This window comes from Spermophilus citellus (assembly GCF_964194105.1).
Source record: "Spermophilus citellus genome assembly, chromosome: 7".
In the NCBI taxonomy this organism is placed as follows: domain Eukaryota; kingdom Metazoa; phylum Chordata; class Mammalia; order Rodentia; family Sciuridae; genus Spermophilus; species Spermophilus citellus.
Genome location: NC_138188.1, coordinates 35,837,994 through 35,857,455, shown reverse-complemented (window position 1 = coordinate 35,857,455; position 19,462 = coordinate 35,837,994).

Below are 19,462 nucleotides of genomic sequence, written 5' to 3'. Positions count from 1 at the left end.
CACGGGCATCCTCGGACACCAGCCGTCGTCAGCAGGAGGGGCGCGGTTGCCACAGGGGGTGGACTAAGTACTGCCCCAGGAAGTTTAATGATTCATCAAGGTTATGTGTATAACTATAACTGACTTATCATGGACAAACATCACCTAAAGCCTGCTTCCTACGACCAGTGTAGTCCAGACCCTCAGCTGAGCATTCAAGGCCTTCCAGTGATTGGACGCGCACCCTGGCCTCAGCAAACCCCAGGATGAGCCTAACTCTGCATCTGGACCCTGCCTGAAAGCCCCAACTCTGTCCCTTCCTCTGCCATCTGTGAAGCGTGCATCTGCCCCCCAGCACAGCCAAGCCGAGCTCAGGGTCTCTTCTGTACCCATCAAACCTCTCTGCCCCACTGCAACCACTCCTGCGCCCACGCCCGCTTCCGCACCTCGGTGTGGATCTTCATTCCCTGAATCTTCCAACCAGGAATTTTCAGGGACTGGGCGGTACTTTCATCTGTGGGGCATCCAGAAAGGGCGAGTGACCTGTGAGTTGAAAAGAGAAATGAAGAACAAGTCCCCGAGGTGCTTGGGAGTCAGTGGCGAAGCACTTGGTTTTAATCTAACCCCCTCTGAACCTCCAAGTTCAGGGCGGACAATGTAGGCAACTCATATGAGAGGTCACATCAATTACCAGAATGTGATTTTGAAGTCAACAGGTGTATTGTCATGATTTGGAATGATTCTTTATACTCTTTCAACTGTTTTATTAAAAGACTGAGCCCCATAGACAAAAAGCAAAAGATCATTGTATTCTCTTTTCTCTCTATCCCTTGTATATCTCTCTGGCTTTATCAATCTCTCCTCAATAAAAGTACTTGCTTCGATGAGTTTTTTCAACAACAGGTGTGTCCCCCGTTGGTCAGAACACCTGAATCCTCCTGTACTGTTCTTGGCCTATTTGGATTCAGCTAAAACCGAGGTGGGAAGCTCCTCATATTAACATCCTGTTACACACTTTCATTTCCCAGTGTCGCTTGGTAATGTGGCTGGCTGCCAGGAAGGATGGACAAGGAAGTTGACTGTGGGGACTCTGCTCCTCATCCCTACCTGCCTCACTCCTGCAGAGCTCAGCACCTTCCCTCAGCCTCTAGGGCTGTGGGGCATGGGTGTCTCCAATCCAGAAAGATGGACTTGATGCTGTTTCAGTTTTAATTCTTTGTTGAAGATTCAACTGCTTCTATCTTTCCCTTCCCTCTTCCCACTCACTGGGCCCCACCCAAGCCCACCAAGTGGGTAGAGGGGATGCCAAAGGTAGTGTATTTGAGAGAAACTTGCCAGAAAAAGGGAGGTTGTCAGTTGTGATTGGAATGGACAATGGGCACATCCAGCCATCCTGCAGGACACTGCTGTCTGGGCTGCATTGCTTTTTCTGTTCCTGGAGACACAGAGCTCATTCAGGCCTGGAGGCTTTCATGCTTACTATTCCCTCCACCTCAGTAAATCCGGGTATAGGATCATGATTTGATTTTCCCCCCTTCAAAAACTTATAATATCACTAAATTAATTTTATAAATGAAACTTGAGAATATTGGCATCTAAAATTTGACCCACCTGAGATTGGATTCACACCTAGAACATTCAAACTCTTATTTCCCTTCACCTGGACATTCATTCTAGTTACTACAGCCGACAACAACAACAACAACAAAAACACTTAATGGACTCTTTGGTCACAGCAAAACCTGGGTTCGAGAAGGCTGCTTTCCAGAGCTACTTTTCTGCACTCACTTGAGCATTCCTTACATTATAATACTGGCTTTTCACAATGGTAGCACAGATATTTATTGACCTCTGTTGTGGATTGAACTGTGTGTTTCCCTAAAAGCTTTGCTGAAATCTCAACCCCTGGCACCTGTCAATGTGATTTTATTTGCAAATAACCTTTGCAGTTGTAATGAAGGTAACATGACGTCATACTGGATTAGGGTGAACGCTGAATCCAATGGCTTTTTAGAAAGAGGGAAATTTGTACATAGAGGTACAGAGAAGACATGGAAAGGGAAGAAGTTCAAGTGAAGTCAGAAGTCGAAACAACTACTTGTAGCAACATAGCTATAAGCCAAGGAATGCTATGGTTGGCTACCGCCAGGAGACAGGGAAACCAAGGAAGGACTCTTCCCTATAGCCTTTGGAGAGAGTTTAGCTCTGCCTACACCTTGATTTCAGGTTGCCAGCCTCCAGGACTGTGAGAGAATATGTTCTTGTTTTAAGCCATATAGTTTGTGGTATTTTGTGCAGCAGTCCTTGGAAAGGGCTTAGTGTCAGGCACTCTTCTGGGCACAGGAGGCCCTGGGACTAGAAATGAGAGTCTTGAAGTGGCACCAGGCACTGTTCTAGTCCCAGGCTGCCCACTGTGTGACACAAGTAGAACAAGAAGTGATAAATGCAGCATACAAGGAAGTCTGAGCTCTAAAATGCACTGGCATCAAGGTGTTTATACTATTACTATTTCCTTTTTTAAATATTTGTTTTAGTTATTGGTGGACAGAATAACCTTTATTTTATTTTTATGTCATGCTGAAGATCATACCCGGTGCCTCACATGTGCTAGGCAAGTGCTCTACCGCTGAGCCACAACCCCAGCCCCACTATTTCCGTTTAATGTTGGTAGGATCTGTAGTGGTGTTCCTTTTACATTCTTGTTCTAGATTCATTATGTTTTCTTCTTTTGTGTATCTGCTAATTATTTCATTGATCCTGCTCCTATCTTTAGTTCCTTTACTTTTTTGGCTCCAACTTTTCTATTGTTTCTTTTAGTTAGCTTCTTGAGATAGAAATTAAGGTAATTAATTTTTAACTCTCTTATGATATCTACATTTAGAGCTCTAGACCTTTCCCTCCAAGCACAGCTAAAAGTGTATCTCAACAGATCTTTTAAATAATAAATTTCTAACATTCATTACATCATACTGTGTGAAAGGCACTGAATTATAAGCTTTATAAGCATCCTATTTCTATTTTTATTTTATTATGTTTTTATTAAATTTACATGTAGTAAAATACACAAATCTTAATGGTGCATCTCACTCAACTTTTACCAATTTTACATTTACATAACCATCACATCCAGATACAGAACAACTTTATCACCTTGGAAATTTTTCTCCTGCTTCCTCCCAGTTAAAATCCTTGTTCTGGGGCTGGGGTTGTGGCTTAGTGGTAGAGCACTTGCCTAGCATGAGTGAGGCACTAGGTTTGGTTCTCAGCACCATACATAAATAAATAAAAATAAAGGTACATTGATAACTAAAAAATATTTTTAAAAGATTTTTTTTATTTAAAAAAAACCCATGTTCAGGGATAACTACTCTCCTGACTTTCACAATCAGTGATTATATGTACTTCCTGTTAAACTTCACATAGATCGAATCCAGTAGTAATCCAGCAGAATGTACACTTCTTTCTCTGCCTTTGGTGCTCAATTTAATGTTTTCTAGATTCATCTGTACTGTTGTGTATGGGAATTAGGTTTCAAAAATTGTTATGTAATATTCCATTCTATGGATATACTCTAATTTCCTAATTCATTCACCTGAAGATGAAAATATAGATTTTTTTCCTAGTTTTTTTGTGAGTATGTTTTGCTATTTTACTGTGAATAAAAACTTCTATGAAAATTCTTGTACATATTGTTAGATGGGTATATGCTGTCTGTCATGTGGAATTAATTACTTGGTCATAAAATATATGAATTTTTTATTTTAGTAGATATTTCAATATTTCTAATATTTTAAATTACAGAGGACTAAATAATTGTTTCACTGTTTTTCTTATTTCTCTGTGTATTCAAAATTGATAATAACACAGTTTTCAATGTTTTGTTAAACATTTTTAAAGGTCAGAGAGCAATCATAATTTTCCCTGTTGGTTATTTTATTCTCCCCCAAATCATGTTATCTGATAATAAGCACATTTTTACTTCTTAATTTTCAATCAGATTTTTTTTCTTTTCATTCTATTTTTGGAATGGCTGGGGCCTCCAGTATAATGTTGAAAATGTTGAATAGGTGTGAGAGCTAAGTCCTGTCTCATTCATGATCTTAGAGTGAAACTATTCACTATCTTATCATGATGTCATTATAATTTAGCTGTTAAAAAGATGTCCTTTATCAGATTAAGGAATTTCTCCTCTTATATTAGTTTACTGAATTCAATGTTTGAATTGATCGATTGCTTTTTCTAAATCTGTAAAGATGATTGTATGATTTCCTTTTTTATTCTGTTAATGCAGAATTATGGTAAGATATATACATATATCACTATGTCACCATACTCACCATATATAATATATATGTTATATATTAATATATAAATCCTGCATGCTCAGGACAAAACTCAGTTGATCATTAGGTATTATCCTTTTGTTAGTGGATTTGATTTTCTAATATTTTGTTTAGAATTTTTCACCTATGTTCATGAGGTACAGTGGTCTGATATTTTTGGCTCCTGTGATACTCATTCCTTATCCATTTGAGATATGTGTGTGCTGGGGACTGAACCAGGGGCCTCACCCAAGGTAAGTACATGCTCCACCACTGAATGGCATCCACATCCCTTGCCAATTTTGGATATCAGGACTATGCTTCCCTCTTTAAATGAATTGAAATTTTTTCTTTTTTTTTCTCTATGCTTTGAAAGCATTTACGTACGCTTGGTACCATTTCATCCTTTGATATTTTGTAGAATTGGCCAGTGGATCCATTTAAGTCTAGAATTTTATTTGTGGGAAGGTTCTTAATTATTGATTTAATTTTGTTAACACATAGGATTGTTCAAACATTTTGTTTCTTCTTATGCCAGGTTTTGGTTCAATATGTTATAGCTTCCTTATTCATTCAGTTATAAATATTCTATTTTCCATTCATTGATTCTTGAAATGAACAATCATTGATTATTTAGAAGTCTCTTTTAAATCGTTGGGGGGACTTTCTAGTCTATTTGTTATTGATTTCTTATTTAATTCCATTGTGGTTCCATTGTGGTTGGAGAACATACCTTCTATGATCTGAGTCTTCATACATGTGTTCAGTCTTGTTTAATGGCCCATGTGTGCTTGAGAAGAAAGTGTATTTGATTGTCCTGGGTCTAATAGTCTACAAGTGTCACTTAGATCAAGAGGCCTGACATTATTATTCAGATGTCCTTCTATTTGGACAATATTACTCAATTCCCTTACTAATTTTTTCATCTGGCTGTTCTATAAGTCAATGAGAAGAGAATTAAAATCTCCACCTTGTTGATTTGTCTATTTCTTCTTTTGGGTCTGTCAAAGATTGCTTCATGTATGTTGAAGCTCTGCTATTAGTCATATTTACAATTGTGCCTTCCTAACAAGGCCACCATTATATTATGATAAAATGCCCCTGATTATCATTTTTTAATGGTCCCTGTTTATCTGTGATGGTTCTCCGTGTCTTGAAATCTATTTTGCCTGCTAGGAATATTTCCATGCCAGCTTCCTGTGCTCCCCCTGAGAGCACCTCTCTCATTCCATCCTTTCATTTGTAACATATCCCTGTTCTTATGTTTCAAGAGTGTTCCTTATATACATAAGTAGCATGATTTAAAAATGCTAGATAACCTCTGTCTTTAATTGAAGTGTTTAGTCCTTTTGTATTTAATGTTATAGTTGATATATTTTGGGTTTAAGTATGTGGCTTGCTCTTTGTTTTCTCTTAACCCAATTGGATATTAGTTTCCTTTTCTCACATTAAAAAATTAATTAAAGAGAGAATTAAACATTTCTTAATTAGAATTGAAGGTTTTAATACCCCTCTGTCAGCCGCTGATAGAACTAGATTTTTTAAAAAATCAATAAAGATATAGAAGATCTGAAAAACACTATCAAAACCTAACAATTATTATCTGTATCACAAAATGACCTATTTCAGTCTTTTTAGGTGTTACCATATGCTAGGCCATAAAATTAAAAGGATCGAAGTGATTGAGAATGCATTCTCCGGCCCAGGGGAATTAAACTGGAGCTCAACAACCAGAAGATAACTAGCAAAACCCAAAACACCTGGGCAGAGATGAGGAGCCAGCAGGTCCCGCTGGCTTGGTGCACTGTCGCCTGGCATTGGCAGCCTTGGGTACCAAGGCACTTACCATCACCAACAGGATTTTCTCCTCAGCACTGAGCCAGGTTCTCTTCCCAACAGGGCCTTCGTTCCAGGCAGGGACACCCCCAGTTGGCAGTATACACTCTCCCTTGGCCTCCGGGTGGTCCTGCCACGAGTGGGGAGTCCTGCCAAGTACTGCTCTCTTCCCTGGGGTTCCCTCTTGCCTTGGGAAATATGTGCCGGGTTGCTGGCCAGGGGGGAAGCACAGGTCTTCCTCATCACCATGGTCTGACCAGACAAGGGCAGCTGCAGGCACAGCCTTGCCCCTGGAATTGCTATGGGTCCCTCTGGCCCTTGGGTCCTAGGACCCTCCTTTTATAGGAGGAGGGAGGAAAAGTGGGAGGCCAGGATGCTTCTTGGCCACACTTTCCAAAAACCCCCTCATGCTCACTCTTGATCCCTCTGAAGAGAACCTCTTGTTTTTGTTTTTGCAATGCTGGGGATGAAACCCAGGACCCTGTGCCCACCAGACAAGGGCTGTACCTCTGAGTCGCACCCAGCCCTAAGGGGAACCTGGTGGTCTGGCGCAGACATCTGGCCTCCCTTGAGAATGCAGCCTTCACAAGTCTGCTCCTGTTTCCTCCTTCAAGGCTTCTGCCAAGACTGAGGTGTGAGGAAGAGCAGCTTTTCATAAAAGCAAACCCTCATATTCTTTTTATCCACTGTTAGGTTTATTAATATTATATTTCATAAGCAAAATTTCCCCTTTGTTTTTCCTACCCGCTTTGCCAGATTTCAGCACCAAGTTATTCTAGCTTTATGAAATGACTGAGCAGCTTTTCTCACAAGTCTTTTATAGTTTGTGTGACAAGGGAATTGGGGGGGGGGAAATTAAGTAAAGTTTAGCTGTCAAACAATCTCGTGTGATTTGTAAAGTGATAAAACTTTAAACAAGATTTCCCAGTTCTGTGAATGTCACTGAGCTGTTCACATTTTCCACTTCTTTCTGAGTCATCTTTGGCAAGATAAATATTGCCACCGCATTTTCATTTTCTTTCTAGACTTCCGCTTTGTTACCATAATGTTACTTACTTTCTTAGGGCTGCTTTAACAAACTACCACAGGGTGGCTTCAAACAGCAGACATTTATTATTGCTCACAGTTGGCAAGGCCAGAAATCCAAGATCAGGACATTGATAGGATTGGCTCCTTCTAGGCTCTGGTGAAGAGCCCACTGCCTCTCTCCTGGCTCTAGTAGTCCCCTGAGTCCTGGTGGCTTGTCGGAACATCACTACAACCTCTGCCTGTCTTCCCAGGGCCTTCTGCCCTCCAAGTCCAGGCACCACCTTCTTTCTCTTATAAGGACCCCAGTCATTGGATTTCAGGCCGGCTCTAAATCCAGGATGATTCCCACCTTGAGATCCTTAATTAGAAATTAAATCACATCATGTGCACTGGAGGTCAGGACTTGAGCATATCTTCTGTTTATAGAATCATGACTCAACCCATTGGGGTTGTAAATGTAAGTGCATTGGTCATTTTAAAAAGTATTTATTTTCCAGAAGCTTTCAGAGTCATTAAGAGAACTTTGTTTCCATGATGCCTGTTTTATTTTATTTTTTAAAAAAATATTTTTGAGTTGTAGATGGATAGAATACCTTTATTTTATTTATTTATTTTTATGTGGTGCTGAGGATCAAACCCGGTGTCTCACACGTGCTCTGCAAACGCTCTCCCACTGAGCTACAGCCACAGCCCATGATGCCTGTTTTAGCTTTTTTTGCTGCTGTGACTGAAAGGACCCTACCAGAACAACAGTAGAGGAGAAAAAAGTTTATTCAGGGGCTCGTGGTTTCATCCATAGACAGCAGGTTCCATTTCTTGGAACCTGAGGTGATGCAGGACATCATGGTAGAAGAGTGTGGCAGATGGAAGCAGCTCACATGATGATCAAGAAACAGAGAGACTCCACTCGCCAGATACAAAAATAGACCCGATAACCACTTCCCCAATGCCCACCTCCTCCAGCCACACCCCACCTGCCTCCAGTTATCACTCAATTAATCCCATCAGGTGATTAATTCACTGGTTGGGTTAAGGCTGTCACAATCCAATAATTTCTTCCCTGAACCTTCTTGTGTGGTCTCACATGTGAGCTTTTGGGGGACACATCATATCCAAACCATAACAATGCCCCTGGATCCATTTTTCACAGAAAATAAGTCTTTTTTTTTTTTCTCTCTAACTAGATGTGTGTGGGTTTTGGATGGATGGTGATTCTGGGTTCCATGAATTTCTTCTCTTGGAGGTGACCAGCAGGGCAGAGAAGGAACTTTTCATACTTTATGCCAAAAGCTTACCTAAGACTAGGAGCTCCCCAGGGAACATGTCTGGGCCTCTCATTCTTCCACGAGCCATACTGTTCCATGCCTCCCTAGGGCAGGGGCTCTCACGGACACCATGGCAGACAGAAGAGGGCCTGCCTCTCCTCCCTGCCTGGGTCTCAGTGCAACCTCCTCCTGCTCTAGAGGAGAAAATATAGCTGTTGGAAACGAGATAGATCAAGGAACTTGTTAATGGAGTTTGGCTGCCACAAGTCAGGTTTCTTTCTACTTGCTCAGTGACTATAACAAAAACATCACAAATTTTCATTTAAGATTAAAAACTAAAGTCATGGTAGCTTTGGTCATAATCATATGGGAAAAGACTCACCACAGCCATGTCAGATGGTGCACCACAGCACCCATGGAATGGTGAGTTAGATCCACTGCAGCACTGGAGGAGGGGATTCAGTACAGCCCTATCTGCAGAAAGGATCCTGTAGCTCCAGGAAATAGGGAGGGAGCTGGCCAAGGTCTCAAACCTCCCTGTGCAGCCCTGGGCTCTGACCCATAGTTTTGGATTCAGTGAGTCTGAGGAGTGGAGAATCTGCACTTCTTCCCAGCTCCCAGGAGAGCTGTTGTCCTAGTGCTAGGACTGCACTTGGAGGATCCCTGGCCCAAAGGGGGGCTTTAGAGTCTACCTGGAAAGTTCTAATCCCAATCTGAGGCAGGAGGCCCTCACACAGCACTTAGTGAAATGCTGTGTTCAGAGTGAACAGGCAAGAGGCCAGAAGTCAGGGACTTGGAGGTCCCAAGATAGAAGCAGGGTAGAGCTTTGGGAGAATGGAGTCAACAGAGCCTTTCAGAAAGTCCTTGTTGGGGACCCCACAACCCTTGCACCTTCCTGGAAAGCTCAGACAGATGGTGTCATCTGTTTCTAGAAGGCATGTGAGGTTAGCTGTATCAGGTCTGGTATTGGCTTTCAGCATGAAGCGTCCAGAAGAGCCAGGCTGGCCTCAGGTTGGAGGAACAGTTGCTGAGAGGCGTGGGTGGCCTGGTCCTGAGTCAAACATTTGGCAAATGCAAATGGTGAACCTGCAATCTGGACACACATTTCCTTAGGACAAGCAGCTCTGGAGGGTTAGGAAGCCTCCAGACAGCAGGGGTGAGATCAGGGATAGGTGGGCTGAGGGGTCTCACCTTTGAGATCTTTTTGGAGAAGATAGGCTCTGTGGAGCGGGAGGCCTTCCCTGCAAATCCCCGCAGAGATGCTGCTGGAAAGGGACCCGTTCTCTCTGCAATGGCTCCCTCTGATGGACTAGAGAGGCATTGTCCAGGCTTCCAGACAGAACAAGTGGGAATTATCAGGCTATGCTTGTAATGCTAAAAATAGCAAGAATGGAGTCCTGAGAAATTTCTGTGTCTATTCCAGTTCTGTGGGTGCTTTAACTCATTCAGTCCTCCCAACAGCTGTACAGGTAAGTACTCACACGATTCTGGGCTTTCAGATGCAGGAACAAAGACACACAGAGTTAAAATAATTTGCCCAGGGCCACATGGCTAGTGAGGAAACGTCCTCTGATCCTAGTTTGGGATAGGCATAGGAACGAGTCAGACACACTTAGGTCTGAGTCCTAGCTTTGCCACCAGGCCTGTGAGACCCTGGGAGGTATTTACGTCTCTAAAGCTCAGCATCTCCCTCTGAGGAGTTTCCTGTGAGAATGAGTGTCCTGAAACCTCTTGGCACATGCCTTACAGATGCAAAAGCTAGGGACACCATTCATGCAAAAGCCACCTCAGTATAGCCCTCCCAGGGCTCTGAGGCATTGGCTCTGTCTAGCATACAGTGAGCCCTTCACAACTGGGCATTGGGCAATTTTTTTATTTTCAAAAAGATGTGATCTATCAATGAATTCCATCTCCTTCCCTAACCTTTGGTACCATATTCCCTGGAGAAAATGTTTTGCTTCTGGAGACTTCCTTAGGGATGGCAAGGTTAAGAAGGGAGAGGAATTAACAGTGTCTGGGCTTTAGAAACATTTCACCCTTACTAGAGCCCAGGAACTGGCAGTGGCCAGGGTGTCTGCCTGGGTGTCCCCAGAAGGGAGGGAACTCTCCTAACCCCTTTGCCTTCACCCAGTGTAGGTCAAAGCAAGTGTCCTCCTCTTGCTCCTACCTGGGTGTGCTGGCCTGGGCAGGTAGGGGTTTGGCAACCTTGGTCAATGTATTTAATGGGCTATGAGGGGAGAAAATGGGATCTTGCTGGTCTGAGGTTAAAGTGAAGGGAAAGGGGCAGATTTTTTGGAAGGACTGAGGCTATGCATCTCTGAACTTGGGCTGGGAAAGGAGGGAGGCGTTGGCTGGCACATCTTCATCCTGCACCCTGGGAAACCCTTCATGAACTTGGCACAGGGGCAAGTACAGGTGGGAGGGTGAGTGGGGAGTTTTGGAATAGTCTCACTCCCAGCTCATAGCTCTGCAAAGGGAATTCCCACTCAGGGTCAGCAAAAATACTGCATTCCTGCCACAGGACAGGATAAATAAATGGTGACGGGACAATAGGCTCGACATGAAGCTAAAAGCTATTGCACACCGAGTTCCAGAATTAATTGCCAACAAACTGAAATTTAAATCGAAAATAGCCAACAACAAAGAACCTACTGTGTGCCAGTTACTGTTCCTAAAACTCTTCAAAAATTTGGTATCTAATGCCCAATGTAACAGTATGAGGTATGGACAAGTCGGTTTCTCTGTTTTATGGATAAAATGTCATCTGTAAAAAAACGTGGAACCATGAAAGGTATTAGGAGAAAATAATATTTGTAGGAGAAAGGACAATGTTACCATTATACCAAAGACAAAAAATCACAAAGGAGAAAATGATAGCTCTGAACGTTTAAAGTGGAAAATGTCTGTAGTGGGGCTGGGGATGTGGCTGAGTGGTAGATGATGGCTTGTCTAGGATGCATGAAGCCCTGGGTTTGACCTCTAAACCGCAGGGTGTGGGGGTTGAGAGAAATGCCTATAGTGTAAAAATAAATCATTGATACAATTAAAAGAGAAATTGTGTTTTAGGGAAGCATTTTACAATTAAAAAAACCAATATGGAAAATGAAATCACTAATCAAAAATTAAAGAAAGGGTATAAGCAGGCAATTTATAAGAAATAAAAATTCGTAAGCCTTGGAATGTACGATCTTACTGAGGGGCAAAGAGAAAGTAAAATAAAACTGTTTCCTCTAAGAAAAGATGCCCCCAAATGATAACACCCATGAACAGGGAAAACAGAGGAAATGAACATTTCTCATGCTGTTTACATAATTCTTTATTATATGGGTATAGGATTTGTTACTCAATCATTTCCCAATTATTATTCACTTCAAGCCTTTGTAATTTTTGTTTTATGAATGCAAAGATCATCTTCATTCATTTTTCTTTGCATCTTGATTATTCCTCTAGAAGAGGGTCCAAGGAGTGGCATCTCTGAATAGAGATTTTAAGCTTCTTCATACTGAAGCCTGTTTTGATTGACAATCTGTTTTGATTGACAAGGGAAGCTGGGGAAGAGCTGGGTCTAGGGAAGCCCAAGATCCATGAGTTAGAGGATCACAGGATACTATTTTGGAGGTAAAGAATTTCCAGGGCTAGGGGTACAAGGCAGGCAGGAGAGGTGGGAGAGCAGGGGCTGTGGTCAGCACATGGGGTGTGAGCCGCCTTGGTGAATGCCCTGGCCCAGGTGGGGTGTGTGTAGGGGTCCTGCTGCATGAGCAAGTCACCCAACTCCTTCATGACTTAAATGAGGTAACCCATACAAACCAGGACTGGTATATCCTAAGTTTCAATAATCGGTGACAGCAGTGACCAGGAGGCATTCAAAAAGCACTTGTTGATTTGATTCTGGGATCCCAGCTAACCTTTACAGTATCTCTGTGTCAGCCAGTATTCTGAAATTACATATTGGCTTCAAAACTAACAATAGCCCAATAGACCTAACAAGTTTCATTATCGTCAACCCAATTTGACAAATGAGGAGATCGAGACCTGGAGAGGTGGGACAATTTGCCTAAAAGGTCACCATGAGCAGCATTGCCAGAGAGGCCTAGTCAGCCTGTTCCTCGCCACCACGCTGTACCATGAGCAGGAGAGACCTTAGCAATGCCACTCCAACAAGGGCACCAAAGGTCTGGATTTATTTGGGAAATAATGAGAAAACAGTCATGGTGTCTTATACCAAGGGAACATTACAATGACAAAGGACCAGGCCACAGCCCTCGCTTGGGCCACAGAGAGGTCTGGTGGGAGGAGGCCTAGGGCACATGCTCTGGAAAATGACTGTCACTGAAGCTCAACGGGTGCTGAGTCACCCTGGGGAAGTTGATCTACATGCAGCCCACTTGGGATAAGGCGGGGATGTGGGAGATGCATTGAAAATTCTTCCTCAAACAAGGGGTGAAATTTTAAAAAGCCCAGGCTGGGATGAGCTCCGTCCTTAGCCACAGCAGGGCTGGTGTGAATGGAGCACAGGTAAATTGGAGCCAGAGCCAGATGCACGTCCAGGCTCCGTCACTTCCCGTCGTCTTGGGCTGTGGGTTTCCCTTTCTGTTAGACAAGCAAGATCATTTAACCTCTTCGGGTGGTTGCGAGCATTAAACAAGATAGTATGCGCAAAACCCACAGTCCACAGTGTCTAGTTTACAGGAAGTGCTCTACCATGTCAGTCACTCTATTTATTGTGCCTTTGCTCTGGGTCAAGCACTCTGCCCAAGTGTGCTGTGGATCTGCTAATCCAGAGTCCTTGAAGTGGGGTAGTCCCAGATGAGTAACTTCACACCACTTTGGAACTCCTTAGAAAAGCAAATTCTTAGGCCCTACCCAGACCTGCTAAATCATAAACACCTGTGTTTCAACCAGCCTCCCAGGAGATGAGGGTGGTTGCCAAAGACTGAGAACCTCTGGCTAATTTATAGTTATTAGTGCTATTATCATAGAACACAGTGCACATTTTCTTCTTACCAGGAAGGTGACCAACAGAACTGGTTGACCTGGGACTGTCTTGATTGAGCAATGAAAGATCAGCCTCCCAGAAAACACCTCAGTCCTGAGCACACTGGAGGTATTGGTCACCCTATAAACAGCCAGAACCACAACTGACTCTAGGAAGGGATGATGGCCTCATGGCCAAAGAACACAGATGAGGTTGAGAGAAGCCGAGGGAGGGGTGTTTTGCTTAGTGGGGGAGGATGTTGGGTTGGGGAGGAGCTGGGTTGGTGGAGGGTCTGTATGAAGACTAATTAAGAGATCCCTGACATTAGAGGGACCATCCCTGGGGCCCTCAAGCCCTCGGCAAAGCTTAGGAATGGTTGCTGAGAGTTGGGTTTATGTGGGGGCAGGCCCCCAAAATGGCTGTAGTTAGACTCCCTCTCTGAGACTTCTGGTGGGCTGTGTTATGTTTTGAGTATGTAGCTGGGGCTGGGAATCAACTATGCTAAGGTGATCAAGGCCAGAAATACTCTTATTCAGCCTATATACTGAAGGTCGTAAACAGTAACCTGTGAGCATGTGCCCCCTTATGTAACCTGTCAGCCTACATATAAAAAGGGCCTACGGAAAATGGGGGCAAAATGGAGCTGGCTGGGGGCTGCTGCCAGCTCCGAATAAAGTACATCTGCTATCCTGACTGTGTCTTGAATCTGCTTCCACCTGCTGAGCCCTGAACCCTGTTCCCTGGGTCTGAGACCCTGCATGACAATTTACTTCTCTGGGGTTGAAGTTGAGTGGGGAAGGAGACAGATGCAGAGGTCACCAGGGAGATCCTGACCTTGGAGAACTATTTGAAGTTTGCAATGGGCCTGGGGACTATCACAAGCTCTGGGACTCGAGGTAGAAGAGGGTCATTTGGCCCAACTTGACTTACTTTTTTTTTAAAATATTTTTTTTAGTTGTAGATGGACACCATACCTTTATTTAATTTATTTATTTTTATGTGGTGCTGAGGATCAAACCCAGGGCTTCACAAATGCAAGGCAAGCGCTCTACCACTGAGCCCCAGCCCCAGCCCCTGACTTACTTTTTAAGACATGGAGGCTTACATCTGTAGTAAGGATTAGCTCACTTCATAAACATAAGGCATTGACTTTGTATCTCGGGGCCCTTCCAGAGACTTGGGAACATAAACATGGAAGGGATGTGGGCAAAGGAGAAACCACTGTGGTGTGGGGTCTACTAAGCGAACAAGTTCAGCCAGGCTCTGAGCGGACCTGCTTTAATGCTAAGAGAAAATCATCAATGGTTCAACATTCATTTGCACACAAAGGACGCTGGGTTCCTTTAGTCACTTCAGACGTTGGATTCTCCAGGCTGCTAATTTTTTAAATAAAATGATTACTGAAAAGCCATAATATTCATGGGACGTTAATAAAATGCACTCCAGCTAGTGATCTTAGAACAGCTGCATACGAAGTTCACCAGGACACTGTCAGAAGACCTGATGCCCCAGCCCAGTGCAGTGAGTTTATGTCCCAAGCTCCCTGAGTGGGTCTGATATACAGCCAGAGTTGCAAACCACTGGTTCTGGGTGGTTGTGAATTCGAGTGGACAGCATCTGGCTTCTGGCTTCCAGCACTTTCTCTGCAATCCTCCCACCTCTCCTCTGCCTCTGTTTCCCACTCTAGGGATGGGCTGCCCCATAGTCCTGGGGCTGTCATGATACCCTGAATTTTCTCTGCTCCTTTGTCAGTTTTGGACCAGGGTGTTGGGGGCCAGAGGGGCTGGTGGTGTTAGCTGTGGTGGGGAGGGAGGGAGGCGAGTCATGTGTGAACTACACCCTCGGTCACGTGGGGGGAACTGGGAGAAGAGGCACAGCTGCCTCCCTCCCCTCCCTCAGGATATCGTGGGAGGGAGATGAGGGACGCATCCACCCAGGGGACAGTTTTGTCAGCGCTTCTTAGAAGCGGTGGAGTAGATGGGTCTTTGCTCCTTTCACTTCCTCTTCCCGTTCTCTGGGGCTGTGACCATCGGAACACAAGGTTTAAGAGGCTGGTTCAGCTTCACTCTGGGCGACACCCAGAGGTACAGTGAGAATCTGACGGAACACAACCGTCTCCCCAGGATGATGCATGGAGACCCATGATTTTGCATAGGATTTCAGGGTGTCAGCTGCCCCTCCTGTAACTCTGTGAAGCCAAGGCTAATAATCCCTGGACAGGGGAAGAACCTGGGTAAATTTTCCCAGAGGGCCCCCAGCTGCCTTGCAGGTAAGAATAGACCAAACTGCCATTTACCTCCATGAGGGTAGGAACTTTGACTTTTACCCACATTTATTTAATTTGGTCATTCTCAAACTTTAGGGAGCATCAGAATCCCCTAGAAGGTTTGTTATACCCAGATTCCTCAGACTTACCTTGGCATTTCTAACTCCGTGGGCCCCGTGTGGGGATGGATAATGTGCATTGCTAACCAATTCCCTGATGATGCTGAGGCTGATGGTCTGGGGGCCACAGTTGGAGAACCGTGGTGTGTTTATAGGCCCAGGCAGAGTCATGATTGTGTCACAAGTGGATTTGAGGTGGAGTTAATGGTTGACCCATAATTGTCAGGATGTACATTGTACTGAACGCATTCATCAGTTCTTTGCTTGGTATGAAGTCAGCTTTCCTTTTTTTTTATGTCTAAATATTCACATTAGCCCAATAATGAGCTATTTGGCACGATGTTGGAGCTCAAGAGCAATGGAAAGTGAAAATTCTGGGAAATGAGTGTATCTCTAGCTTGCAACTTATCTCACCCTTTATTTAGAATGCTTCAAGAATTCCCAGCTCAGATCATCAGATTTTGCTTGTTGTTTATATTTAACGTAGTGGTCCACATTTTAAGAAGAATGTCAGAGTGTTTGAGAGACAAACTGAGAACCCACTGGCCTTTGTACAAAAGCCTCCTGTCATTAAGGGACATGTGTGCTGGCTGTGGGAGGCCACCTCTGAGCTCCCTGCTTGCCAGGAAGAATCTGGCAGCTGTTTGCACGTGAACAAAGCTTCCTCTGGTTGGATGTGGTTGAGCTGGGTCCTGAGGCACAGTGGGTCCAGGACTGGATTTCACTCCCATTTTAAGCTTGATGTTCTAAGGCAGTGCCACTCAAACTAGTGGGTATACAAGTCACTGGGCATGTGGTAAAATGCAGATTCTGGTTCATATATGGAACAGGGCCCAAGAGTCTGCATATCTAATAAGATCCCGGAGTAATGACAATGCTGACATCTGTGACATATGGGAACTTTTATCCATGACCTCTCAAAAGTGAGCAGAGATGGAGGTGGGATTCATTTAAAATAGTTCTTTTATGGGCCTTGGAACATGGGCTGAAAAGGCAAACCTTTCACCTCCAAGAGTGGTGGAATTCATGGGCCCAATACTAATTTTTGTTCAGTCATCTAGGTCCGTGCAAGGTTTATGAGCGTCCCCTCTCAGATCCCCTAGGTCAAGGGATTCCTCTTAATGCATAGACGTCAGGTTTTTCCATCTGCACCGCTCTGTGACACAGTACCTGGGTTTTACTATTCTCTGTGGCCCTGATGTGTGGCTCAGAGCTCCAAGGGTACTTGTTGCCAGAATGAAGGGACTGCCCTTCTCTTGCGGTTGATAGACATCAGCCATTCATTCCTCGACGTTCAGTGACTGCCTACCTTGACACTTCTGAAAAATGAGATGGGGGAGCCATTGGGTGGGGGGGTCTGGACAGAATGGAGACATAATTTGACTTTCATTTTACTCAGAATTCTGTGGTTGCAGGGTAGAAAGTGAACTTCAGGAAGTCAAGAGTGAGACAGGTGGGAATGGAGTCACCTTGGGATAGAAAGCTAGTGGCGGAGGTGGAGAGAAACAGGTAGATTCTGGACACGGTGCGCAGGGGGGATCCCACTGGATTTGCTGACTAGATGGGGAGTGTGGGAGAAATAGGGGAATGAAAAGCAACTCCCGGTCTCCTGGCCCGAGCACCAGGAAGCAGGGGGTGCTAGGGAGGCTACGGGTGAGGCAGGCATGGGAAGGGACAACCAGGAACTCAGTTTTGGACATAGCTTTGATATACTGTGTCTGGGACATCCAAGTGGAGAGGTTAAATAGGCAGATGGCTGTAGGCGCAGGGTTGGGACAGAGTTTTAAACGGGAGACGGTCAACAGGAAACCATCAGTATACCAAAGGCATTTAAATCTCAAGATTGGAAGAGATCAAGAAAGAGAGCCAAGGACCAAGATCTGTCCACTGGGGTGCTCCAAAGTCAACCAGAGAGAAAGAACCAGCTGAGGAGACTAAGAAGGAGTGACAGACGAGTGGAGAAGCAGGAGGACCACGAGATGGCCACATCCTAAAAGCCAATGGAAGGATGTTTACAAGGAGAAGCTGCGCTGAGGTGTGTGGAGGCCAAGGGCCAGCCCTGGAACTTGGCAAGGTAGAGGCCACTGGTGATGACGGCCCCTCGAGAAGGCGTGAAGTGACAAATTATAAAGGTTACTCTTATTGTCATCTCAGCTTATAACGGGAGCACTTTAAAGAGAAATGAGAGGACAGTGAGTGTAATTACTCTTTTAAGATAATTTCTGGCCAAAGTTAGCAGAGAAGCAAGTGGTATCTGGTAGAGGAAGTGGGTCAAAGAAAGGCATTACTTTTGTTTAAGATGAGAAAGATGCAGGAGAGGAAGGAAATGATACAGAAGGGGGCGGGGAGAAGTGCCAGAATAATGTCCTGGTGTGTTCTAGGGCCCCAAAGAAAGGGCTGGCTTCAGCTAGGAGCCTGGATTGTTTGTCTGGAATAACCCAGAAGGCAGAGCATATGGTGCAGATGCTGGAGGGTGGGTGGAGGTGGGAAGAAGTCTGGAAATTCTGCTTCTCGGTGAGGGAGGTGGCGATGGATGAGAGTGAGGGAGATTTGACCCACACGGAGAAGGCAAAGTGAAGTTGGAGAAGAAAGAGATCTGAAGACGCTGGCTTTGAGGAATGAGGTGACACAGTCTCAAGTTGAGGAACGTCGGCCGCCATCAGACTCTAGGAGAGACAAAGAGTCTTTTTCTCCTGGAGGCCTGCAGGTAGGAATGGCCTTGTGGACACCTTGACTCCAGCCCAGCGATGCTGAACTTGAACTTCTGGTCTCTAGAACTGTGAGAGAATACATTTCCATATTAAAACACTAATTTTGTGGGAATTTCTTACAACAGCCACAAGAAATGAATTCAGGGCTAGAGGAGGAGGAGCGAATCATCAGAAGACCCCTTTCCCTGCCCACCACCACACACCTGCACCCAGCCCAGGGCCTGGCATACAGCACAGCCCGATACATATTTGTGGAATAAATAAATGAATGGGCAGGAAGCCAGGCCTGAGCTATCTACCACATTCCCCCTCTCCCCTCCATCCTTCTCTGTTCCCAGGCTAAGGGGTGTAAGAAGCATCCTCAGCCTCTGTTTATGGGTTTCAGCTACAGTTATCCAAAGAGGTATCCATGAGAGGGCTATGACTTCTATACTCTGGAAAAGAGGTCTTGATGTCTCAGCTTGGTCTATTTCCCACTGGGTTCAATGAACAAAGAAGTGAAATTACATTGACTGAAGACTGTACCCCAGTAGATGGGGGCAGGGAACATTCTCCATGCAGGGATAACTCCATAGGACCCCGTCTGAAGAGCACCATTTCTGGGCTCCTTACCATATGCTCCCTACCTTTAGCTTTGGTCCTTGAACTGCTCAGGAGGTGGGTATCACTGTCCATTCAGGTACAGCAGCTAAAGACTAGAGCAGGTCCTTAATTCAAGGGCACACAGAGGTCAATGGCAGGGCCCACATCCAGGTCTACCCAGCACTGAGGGGCCGTGCCCCTCAATGCTGCACCAACCTGCCTTCATCCTCTCGCTCTACTCAGGAAACACCCCCCCGGGGCCACCAGTGGGCTCCCTCCTTACTTTAGGTTTGGTAAAGATCAAAGTCACACTCTGGGAGAGATGGGTACACTGGGTGAAACGCTGACAAACTGCAATGTTCTCAGCAAAAACTTTAG